Source organism: Calonectris borealis, chromosome 2 (genome assembly GCF_964195595.1).
Source record: "Calonectris borealis chromosome 2, bCalBor7.hap1.2, whole genome shotgun sequence".
Taxonomy (NCBI): domain Eukaryota; kingdom Metazoa; phylum Chordata; class Aves; order Procellariiformes; family Procellariidae; genus Calonectris; species Calonectris borealis.
The window spans coordinates 128,693,086-128,704,129 of NC_134313.1; positions in this window are offsets into that span (position 1 = coordinate 128,693,086).

Sequence of the window (11,044 nt, forward strand, 5' to 3'; positions counted from 1 at the left end):
AAGACCTTTCCTTCTGGCAAGCATAGGTATTTCGCAAGTGAGCTGTGCTGTTCTGACAGAGGAACAGAAGCAATGAAGTAAAAAAGGCTGTTGGTTTCCAGGCAGGGAATGGTCTGGTCCTTGTTCTCCAGCCACTTTGTCATGTCTGTAGCAGACAGAAGTGTCTTGAACCCCTCCAGCTGTCCCTTCTCAGTATGCTCCAGTCTCACTGCCGTGTCTTACTGCCAGGAACGAGCCATGTGGAACAGAAAGTTTGCTCCTGCCTCTGCCACACTTGGTGTTTTTCTTCCACAGGTCAAGTAACATAAATTCCATTGATATTTTCCTTGTGATTTCTTGGGTTGTTGCATTAATGGGCATATATTAATGCTAAGGAAGAAATGCCTATAGTACAAGTTTTAGGTTCAGGATGTACTTCTCATTATAGTAATTGATGGCTGACAGTGCTGGCAGGATAAGGTCCACAGTTCAGTCTCAGAATGAGTTCATTATTCTGCCATTCAGGAGACTGCATAAATTGTTGTCACTGGTTTTGTCTCAGGAAAAGATTAGCCTCCTCAAGAGACTGGCATCTTCATGCTTGATGTGAGACATAACACATGGAGTTGGAGGAAGGCAAAAATACTACAGGTTAAGTGTTGATGGGAATTGAATGTGTGGAGCAGTTCTCTGATCTCTATGAGTGTCCTGCAAAGGACAGCAAAATTAATTCTGCTGTGCAAATACCAGGAAGATGGGGGAAGCACAGGCATCATGGATAAATGAAGAAGGAAATATTGAAACACACACGAACTAAAAATTATTGTATTTTTTAATACCAGTTTCTTAAGAAGCCTGCAGTCATGCGCTCTCGCTCGCTCTCTCTGTCTCCGTTTTTTTGTACCTCTGTTATTTTACCCTTCCCTCCCATAATAACTTTTGACTCTTGGTGTTTTCTAGAGGAATTGAGATCTCAAGAGTGCCTGTCAAGAGCCCTCAAGGTAAAGGAGAGGCCCTGTTCCCCTTACTATGGTAAGAGACAGCTCAGTGCTTATTCAACAGAATGGCTTCCACGTGGGAGGGAGAGAAAAAGGGGGAGAGTGGATGAATGCCCAGATTGCGGAAGTGCTTCAGTTAAAGATTACATGAAGTCACAGCTAATTATTATCAACATGCTCAACACTTTTTGCAGCCCATGATACATTCTTATTAGCAAACATGGAATATACTTTTTAGCAGCAATTAATGAGGTCAGATAAAATGTACATAATTTAGTTCTAAGGCTGTTGGACTGACAAGATGAAGGTATAAGCTTCTGGAGGGGGAAGAGAATGAGAAGAGGAAAAGGAGGTTAAGAAGTTATTTTAAGACTTTAGGCCTCATATTAAATTGGTTGTTTACGTTCTTTCTTGATAAGGATGATGTGAGTTGTTTACATTACTTAGGGGTGCCACACCCCAGCGATACAAGGGCTGCCAGGAAGGTTTAGAAAAAGAGGGCTTCATGGATGAACTACACCTCCAAAGGTTCAAATTATTAGCTGTAGGGTATGCTAAGGGGCATGTGATCTATGGGCCCGTGCAGCTGTGTAGTGGTTTTGAGGGATGTGTGGCATCCAAGTGGCAGACTTTGGAGTCTGAAGAGGGATTTGGATGCTTTTGAACTGTATCTAAATATTATTCCTGCACAGGTTTGTGGTTTCAGAAAGTTCAGAGAAACAGTTTACCTTTGAAGAGCTTTAAAACCAAACTGTCAGGTGTATTTTTTTCGTAATTTACCCCAGCCCTCAAAGTGCTCTAGATATTCTGCAGATAGGTAAGAAGGCCAGGGGGATGATTCAGCAATCTTTATTCACATTAGCAGCCTCAACAGTAAGGCTTACTCTTCTCTGTGGGATTTATGATCTCCTTAGAGAAGGACCAGCTAAAGAAAGGAATACAATAAAGTGATGGTGTGGGAAAGCTTAGCTGTATCTCCCTCGGCCAGCATCTTCTGGTTTGATCTCACTTTGCTGTTAATTTTTATATTTATATTTGGCATTTTTCTGAAGTGCTTCTTATCACAATGAAAGCACAAATCATGTTAATTAATGAGAGTAGCAGCCAAAAAAAAAAGGCGCTAGCACTTCTTTGCCATAGTCAAGAGCTCTTGAAAAACTTGTCCATGACGTTGTTTTGGCTGAACAAAAATTATATGCATAATCAGTATTAGACTTGATTGACTTGATCTTTCTTTCTATTACACCGATGAAAAGTACATGGCAGAAATTCTTAGCCTTGTACAACTATATTGCCACATACACATATTGCTAAATAGCTGAGCATCATCTCCTTGACTTGGCCATCTATCACTGAGGGCGTTAAAATGTCTGAGGTAGTCCACAATAGCTTTAGCATGATGGAGAAAAAACCCTTCCTGTTGACGTAAAATCTCTGTCAGGCACAGAATTAGGGTATGACGCTGTGAATCACCACAGCACAGCTGGAGAACCCATACATTCAAAACCTCTGGTGACTTCTCATACTCATCTGCAATTATCCAATGCTTATGAATTTAAATAACCCTCTTTCTAACCGCAGATAACAACTCACGCTGCCCACTGTGGGATGCTGTCCCCCTGGATGCTGTTCCAAGACACCATGAGTCTTCTTCAGTCACAAGTAGACAACAGTGCAGCATGTAGATGCCCACCTCAGCAGAGAAGGGTGCAACTAGAAAAGCTCTCGGCGAAGGCTGCCTTGTGTATCGTTAAATTCATAACCTATCAGTCATTCAGTGGTTGCTCCCCAACTCTCCTATACCAGCCAAACATATTCTTGTGGGCTCAGATCTGACAGCGAAAGAGAAATAGAAAATTTATGACCAGAGTTTATTCAGTTCCTTCTCCATCTTCAGCTGAGAAATGATGAGAATGTTGCATCTGGCTCACTCACCACCAGCAGCAAAGCAATGCAACTGGCTTAGCAGGGACACATAGTTGTTCTCCTAAGAATAACAATAAGATGATTCTTACAGCTCCTGGATAAACCACCTGTCGCAGGGGTGCGGGGTGATTATGGCAATTTAGACCAAACTAGGGAGGTATTGACTTTTCAAATCTTTGCAAATCCTGTTGGAGCTTTTGAACCATCTTTATATGCAGCCAGAAATTGTCCTCTGAATGTCCAAGGGTGGGGATCAATCTTCCTGACCTTGTGATACACACACCAAAGATCTTTGAGTGGCCAACAGCCACAGGAGATGGACACAGAGAACCAGAAGTAGGGGGAGATGGCAGCAGGTCCCTGTATGTGGGGTGAAGGTGGGCAAAAGTTATGGCAGGTTCTCAGAGAGCTCTGTTTTGAAAGCCTCTCTTGGCTTACTTTCTTTTCCAGCTGAAGGCTCTGGTTATCCAGCAGGACCAGCACAGCCCTGTGACAGGCACAAGGTATCTTGCCGTGGAAGCCATTTTTGAACTGCAGATCAGGCCCAAGGGACAATATTGGCGTCACAGGGTGTCTGAAGGACAGACTTTCCTATCTGCTGCTACTTTTCGCCTCAAAGCTGAATCAGGATTGTATGTAAACAAGGAAGAAAGTAAACTGGGTTTCCCCAGCAGCAAAAGATCAATGTAGCCTGAAGATTTTAATGCAAGACTGGTCCTGAAGAACCACTTACAAACTTTCTTTAGAAGTTTTTCATCGTTCAGAGCTGCTGTCTTGGCATGAGTTACATGGAGCAAAACTGGGTTCTTGCTCTCCCACCCGAACAGATGATCTCAGCGACCTCTAGTACAGTAGCCTGGTGTTGAGTCAACAGGTAGAGAAACCAAGACACTTCAAATGGTTGACTCAGCTTAAACAGCTTAAAAGCTCTGCCTGAAACAGCTGGGTCTACGGCATTATAGAGCTGTCAGTCATATACCGTTCAGACCTTGGTACGCCGTTTTTCTTGGTCTTATGACAAGTTAACCCTTAATTCTTTTCCCCTTCTTTATCACTTTGTCTTTAATAAAATACTATCGGTTGCTATTGGGCTTCCCGGACAAAAGTTGGACTCTCAGTGCAAAAACAAGAGTTGCCTCTCTTGCTAACTCTTGCTGGTGTCATGGGGGTGGTGGGATGGGGGGAAATGCGTACATTAAGGAGGGAGAAGTGAAGTTGATTAGCAACAAGCAGGCAAGCGTGAATAGGAGCGAGAAAGCTCCAACAGCCCCGAGTCAGGCAACGTGAAATGAAGACAGACAGGCCAGACAGACAGGATGCAGTGGGTTGGGGGGAGGGGTCTGTGTGTCTGAAGCTGGTTGCACACCTGCCAGCTGGCTACCAGAGGGGTTTTGGCAAGCAGGTGAGGAGGGGGCTGCTTAGGGCAGGAGTGGATAGATGACTAGAGGTGCTAGAAGATCAGAGCAGAGGTCTCTGACCAGCAAGTGGGTAGAACACGAACAAAGTAAGCTGCAGAAGACACAGTGCAAACACAGTTACCTCATCTGGCAAGGATGAGAGGTATTGCTGGATGTGGGACTGCGTAGTGGGGCCTTGAGGACAGGCACAGCATCGCTGAATTCCTCTTTTCGCTCAGCTAAAGCCCAAGAAGACTCCAGCAGCACCCTCTGGAGTTGTGGCCTGGCATAAGCACGTTAAGAGCTGCTGTTCATGGGAGCAGCGAAAATAATCCGGGGGGCTGGCTCCGCAGCTCCGATCACTCATACACGAAGCTCTGTTTATGTCTTCCTACACAACCAAATAAGTGTGATTAACAAACACAGGCCATTTCTAGCATCACAGATAGACTTGCTGTTAATTAAAAAAGGGGATGGAGGGGGGAAAAAAAGTTATCCAGCTCCCCCCTGTGCCTTTTCTCTGTCTTTGCTTTATCCTCACTCTCTTGCTGACAGTCTTCATGCCCTGTCTCCCAGCAGTGATAGAAAGGTTATATGATTCTATTAGGACTGGTTTGTCTTACGGGACAAACATCATCCCCTGGGAAACTTGGGAGTTGCTAGCGCTGCAAGTTCATGCCTGCGTGCCCGCAGTTGATGATCTCCATCAAGTCCCAGGTGCTGGAACCATGTTAGAGAGTGTGTGTGTGTGTGTGTGTGTGAGCGTGCACGTGTGCGCGCGTGTGTGTGTGCACTCACACAGTGGCTGGGGAATCTCTGTATTTAAACATGAAAAAGTTACTCACATTGTGAGTCCTCCTGGTTTGGGAAGAAAAAAAAAGAAACTCAGAAAAAGGTGGAACCTAATACACAGCTAAAAAAAAAAATCAACAACAAAAGAAGGAAGAAAATTAAAGGTATCTGATATTATTCTTGTCAGGCCCCAGATTGTAAGGAAGCATAGAGGCTGCTGTTGAGCCCCGTTCTTTAAAGGGCTGCTTGCTTTTAAGGCTCACGCCCTCATCTTTCTCTCACTGGAAGAAACTGTGTCCGCAGGGGGAGATGTGGGGCAGGAACAGTGGGCGAAGGCAGAGACCGTACAGAGGCATCACTTTGATACACAGGCTCTAAAGCTGCAGCATCTCCCCCCTGCCAAGTGCCCAGCCCCAAGAGGGGTTCAGTAGACTATGTTGTAGTCCTGATTATGCTCAGCAGTGATTTAGGGCTCTTTCCCTCTTTTAATTCCCTCCTGCTCCCTTACCCTCTTCCAGGGCCTGTGCCGTAAGCGCGGTGCCTGCTTGCAGGGCTGATGCTCTCCCCAGCTCCAACGCAGAGGCTGCGGTGAGAAATGGCTGTGCATCACTGAGCAGCTGGAAGCAGTTATTAACCGAATTTGGCATCCGAGCTGAACTATGAACGCATCTGGGTGGCTTGAATTGTTCTTAATTATATTTTTGTTTTATTGTTTTCATTTCGAGCTGTGCTCTACCACTACTCTCTGTATATCTCTGTGCTGTACATTTTCTTTTCTTGCAGCCCGGGGTAATTGCTCCTTGTCGTGCTGTGTTTGCCATTTTAATTTTTTATCATCTCGGTTACTTTCTTTTCTTTTCCCGTTTTGATTATTTGGTTATGTCATTCCCATTTGCCCTGACATTTCAATAAATTCACTGCTACATTATCTTTGTCCCTAGAGCTGCAGTTTATCCTTCTCTTCTAATGTCTCTGTCTCAAAGCTGGATATAAACTGTTTATTTTTTCCTAACAGCCTCCCTTTTGCGCTGAGGAGCAAACAGCAGCAGAGAGCAGCCCCGCCGCAGACAGCAGCGTGCTGTGCTGCAATCCTGGTGCCAGAGTGCCCCCTTCCAGAAATACTGGGGAATAACACGGGGAGGAAGAAAAACCAGGCAGGACTCTGCAGCTCACCCTCTGGCCATAGGTTAATTAATATCCAGGTATTTAGATGAGACTAGCTAAAAGGATGCTGGTGCAAATGGCGTGAAAGGAAATGAAGTTTTTTTGGACTCTACATTTTCAGGTTGAGGGAATGCCCTTTATCTGCTGGTTTTTGCACTTCTTTCTTACACTGAGGTGCTTGTATTTTCCTCTGTCACGCTCGCTTTTTGACCCCGCCAGCTAAAAGCTCACAGGAGGGGGCTACGCTGGGCAGCGAGCCCAGCGGTGTGCTGGGGAAGGGGGCTCTCCTCCTGCACGCTCACACTGTGCGTGGGGCAGGCGGTCCTCCTGCGGGAAAGCACTTTTTCCCTTTGCAATAGCTGATTCCACCCCGAGCAGCTAGTTTCTGTTTGGTCAAGACTTTGGGCTTTGGCAGGCGCTGAGTAATCCTGCTCTGTGGGTAAAGACTGCTCCCAGCTGGCCAGTCCACCCACTTATGGAGGGAACGGCCTCTCTCGCAGCGTCAGCAGGGTGGCACGAGTGGAACGGCCCGCGGGCCTCAGCTTCGGCTGCTGCGGAGCAACACCCGGCAGCTCAGTTTAAAGGGGTCGATGAAGATGGGTTTCAGGTGGGTTGTTGGCCTTTGTGCAGAGCAGGGGGGCACAGCCAGGTGCTGGAGCCCAGTCTCTCTGCTCCAGGGGCAGCAGCATCTGGGGGAGACGCAGGATGGGTAGCTGCTGGGTAGAGAGGCGAGGAGGACAGAGGAGTATGATACCCTCTTAACCTGCCTTTTTTTTTGGGCTGAGTAGTGCTTACCTTGTCACCTTGTCAGCACTCCCTGAAGCGAGGTCCTTACAAATGGTTTGGTTTCCGTACCAACAAAATGACTAGGACCCTGAGCTGTGGTTTGATGTGTGAATTCACTGTGTATACAGACAACCCTTTCTAAAGTGCTTGCGTTGGAGACATTTGGCCACTCAAAGCTAGAACACGGACACTGAGCCAGACCTTCACGTTAAAACTATTCTCAGCACAGGGAAGGCTGAGGTCATACCTGTATCAAGAGGAAACGTGAAGGAAACACACTGCCCATGATTCGTTTGAGGGAGGTATGAACCCATACGGTTCATTCGTAACTGTAACACTAGGTTTAAGGTGAAGTTAACAACATTATGTAATCCTTTATAAATGTTGTTCTTGTTATTAGACTTCATTCATATATGACAAACACCATTTTCCTTCAAGGTACTCCTTTTAGACTTTAATAAACTCCTAGTATATTAATGAGTTGCACTACTGGAGTCTTGCTCTCTCTTATATCATATAACACCCTCCGGAGATGAGAAAACCCACCCTGGTAGCTACTTGTTTAAGTTCCAGTGCAGGAAGGTCCCTAGCTAATACATGGCAGCTTTTCTCCTGTCAAGGCTCTCCCAGCAGTCAGCGAACGTTGTTGAATGAAAGCCCAGGGTATTCACACGCGGCAAGCGCTGTGTTATGCAGCAGGGGAAGTTTATCATTTTAGGTCATAGCTGCAACAACACTGGGAATGTCACCCATGGCCGGGCGGTCGCCCTCGTTCAGGTCTTTCCACTCGAGCCTGGCCAGCCAGGGCAGCACCGCAGGCTCCGAGGGGCTGACGCTGCTGCCTCAGGTGGCTTGAGGACACCTTCCCGTCCCCAAGCCAGCCGCGCGACTGCCGATCCTGAGCGTGCACAAATGCGCACATCGGTAGCGTGGCTGAGCTGGGAGAGCACCGGCACGGAAATATGGGTGCACCCCAGGAGGACGAGGCTAAAGCTGATCTCTCCTCCGTGGAAACCTCAGCAGTTGGTAGACATCAGGTGGTTTGTAAGGTGCGAAGGTCAGGTCACTGGGCTGAACCAGCAACTGCGCCTAAATTATGCCAGTCTGTAAGCCAAGAGGCAGTCATTGCTGTCAGTAAATGCATGATACTGAGGGTACGTATGGGTGTCTGCAGACATGTGAACAGGCAGGCAAAGCTGTGCCCTGGCTCTGAGGGTCCTGTAGATTTATTTATTATTTATTTTATTTCCCATGAAATGTTAGGACTAAAAAAGGAATCTGTTGCGGCACTAAGGCAAACTTAGTTCTGTCCTAACTCTGACAGCACTGTTTTCTGGGGTAAGCTGGGTAAAGAGGCAAAGCAAACGCTTACCGTAGCAGCCACCCGGGGTTTGTGCCAAGCATGTTTGAGTTTGAAGGCCAAGCCACGACTGGAGAGCCACACCACAGACAAGTACAGCAAGGACATCAGGGCGTGCGAGCACTTTGCTCTTCAGCTCCAGAACTGTTTTTAAAGATCCTGACCTGTTTGCAGACCTGCAGAAACCTGGCGGGTGGGAAGGCACAAACTCAGGGAACTTCTCCATGATTTGAAAATAATTACTAGCTGTGGGTGTAGTCACCTAGCCTTATTATCCCCACCCATCCCGTGTTTGTCTTCTCCTCCAACCCTCCGAACGTGACACTCTCTTGTCTTGGCTCTGGTGCATTAGGAGGCTTTTCAGGGCCAGATGTTCGCTGCGAGCGTGGCCCAGGAGCTGTGGTGCCGTGGGGCAGCCGGGGGAGGCTGACGCCCCTCCAGCGCAGGAGCAAAGGCTGAGCCCGCGCGGCTCCCTGCGGCCTGCTCGCTTATGCCAAGGAATTTTTGGCTGCAGGTGCCAGGTAATTCCTGGTATCGCTGGCAGGCGATCCTCCTGGCTATTCACAGCAGTGCTTTAATTCAGCCCACCCATGTTCACGCAAAGCTCCTGTGCAAGAGCAATCCCGTGCAGGGCTTACACAAAGTCAGCTACCCAGAAAGTTTTGTTTTCAGTGACGTTAAAAAGTGACACCCACATTTTGTCTTAGAAAGCAATGGAGGAATCTTTCATATGGTGAAGCTCCTATAAGAAAAACAGTACTTTTGTGCCCAGGTTTATCACAGCATTCACTGTGTGCAGATAAATGAAAAGAAAGCAGCCATTGAGTGACAAAACTGGGTTTCCCGATAGGTCGTTATTTTAGCACAGCTCCTCCATGAGGCACACGGCAAATGACTGTAAATAATTGACTGAATTCCCCTTGTGAAATGTAAGAACCAGCATTTGTGTTCTGATGCATTAACCTGGCAGTTTTCCCTATACCCTTATAAAGGGACCAACAGGACAGGTGCTCCCCTGCAGATATCAGGGGGGTCAGTTTGGCTCCATGCCAAATGAGCAACAAGGGAAGCCTGTGCATGGGCATGCAGAGGGCAAAGGCACACTGCACAGTAGGAAATAGGGCTGCCAAGCCACACACGCTGTTAAGCAGCATGAGAGGAGGCCGGAGAGGTTGCTATTGGGCAAGGATAAAAAGGTGAAAAGAAAAAGTCCTCCATGCAGCAGGGACCGGCCTCTGCACCATAAGCCAGCCTAAGAGGTACTAGTTTAGACATTGTGGAAATGCAGCATTGTTAAATAATTTCTGTCATCTGCCACGGGGCATCCAGGCACACATGTTAGGTGGCCATTTATCCATGTGTTTTCTCTATCCGGGAGTGTTGTGCAGAAGAGAAGTCAACTATTGGGATCTCACATCTGTGCACAGGTCTGGGTTGCTTCCCAGGGCATCTGCACCTGTGTTTGGGCCAAAGGAGCACAGGGAAGGGGACTGAGGGGTATCCGAGGTTCTTCTCGAGATCCTCCCATGTTCTGGGACTATGCAGTAATCAAGTCAGTCTCCAGCCTAGGTCAGAGGCAATCTTCAGCTGTGTGTTGGCGACTGAATCTGCCAAAGTGGGGGCATTAAAAGGGGGCATTAGTGTCATTTTATAAAGCATCACCACTGCTTATGCATCACACAGCTTTGAGTATCTGCATTAAGTAAATGAAAAACCAAGGCAGCAATTATCTAGCCTTGCAGCTAATCCAGGGCTGCCTGCATGAGGTCTAGGGAGCATCACACACAATGGAGAAGAGCTGTTGTACAGCAATAACCCAGCAGGCCTCTCTAGATGTGCTTCGTTTGGAGCTGCAACTTCTGGGCCAGATGGGCTTTTAACACGTTGTATTTGCCTCTGCTACCTTATTAAGCAGCACTCGATGCTGTTGCATGAAATGATTTGAGCCACAATCTTCTTAAGCTGAGCTATGGGGGGGATGGGCAGAGAGAAGGGCCCTTCAAGAAGATACCCCCCCCAGTTTTAAGCATGCAACATTACAAGTAACTCCTTGAGGGTCCTCCTCCAGCCAGAGGCAAAGGCTCTCCCGGAGAGCAATGCAGGGGAGCAACCGTCGTGGATAACCACGCAGCCTGCCTTGGGGATTCAGGCCAGGCAGAGGCCGTTTGTTTCTATGGCTATAGGAGACAGCAGAGTTCAGCCCTCTATCATTCAAGCTCTGCCTTAAAAAAGAAGTGCTAGGGCATACATTTCCAGCAGGTATAAACTGCTCTGTGAAGGGCCCTGGCGTGGCAGAGCAGTGTCTGCATGGAGGGAAGCTTTGCTGCCACGGACGGACCTGTTTGTTCCTGATAACCGGGATGTGCAGCCTTGCAGCCTCCACGCAGGCCTGCTCAGCTCCTCTCTCCCTCGCTGGCGACGCAGCCGTGTCCTTGACCAACTTTCCTGCCCAGCGAGCACAGCCTCCACAATGTTTTTTCCAGCTCAGTCTGCTGCCAGGGGTGGGGGTCTCTGGGCTCTCCCCATACCTGGATGTTCCTCCCCACTTCAACCTTTAAAAAAAAAAATTATTAGAAGAAAAAAAAAGAAGGTATTAGGTGATGAAGGTTCTGGCAGCTGCTCGCTGTACTCATCAAAGAAAA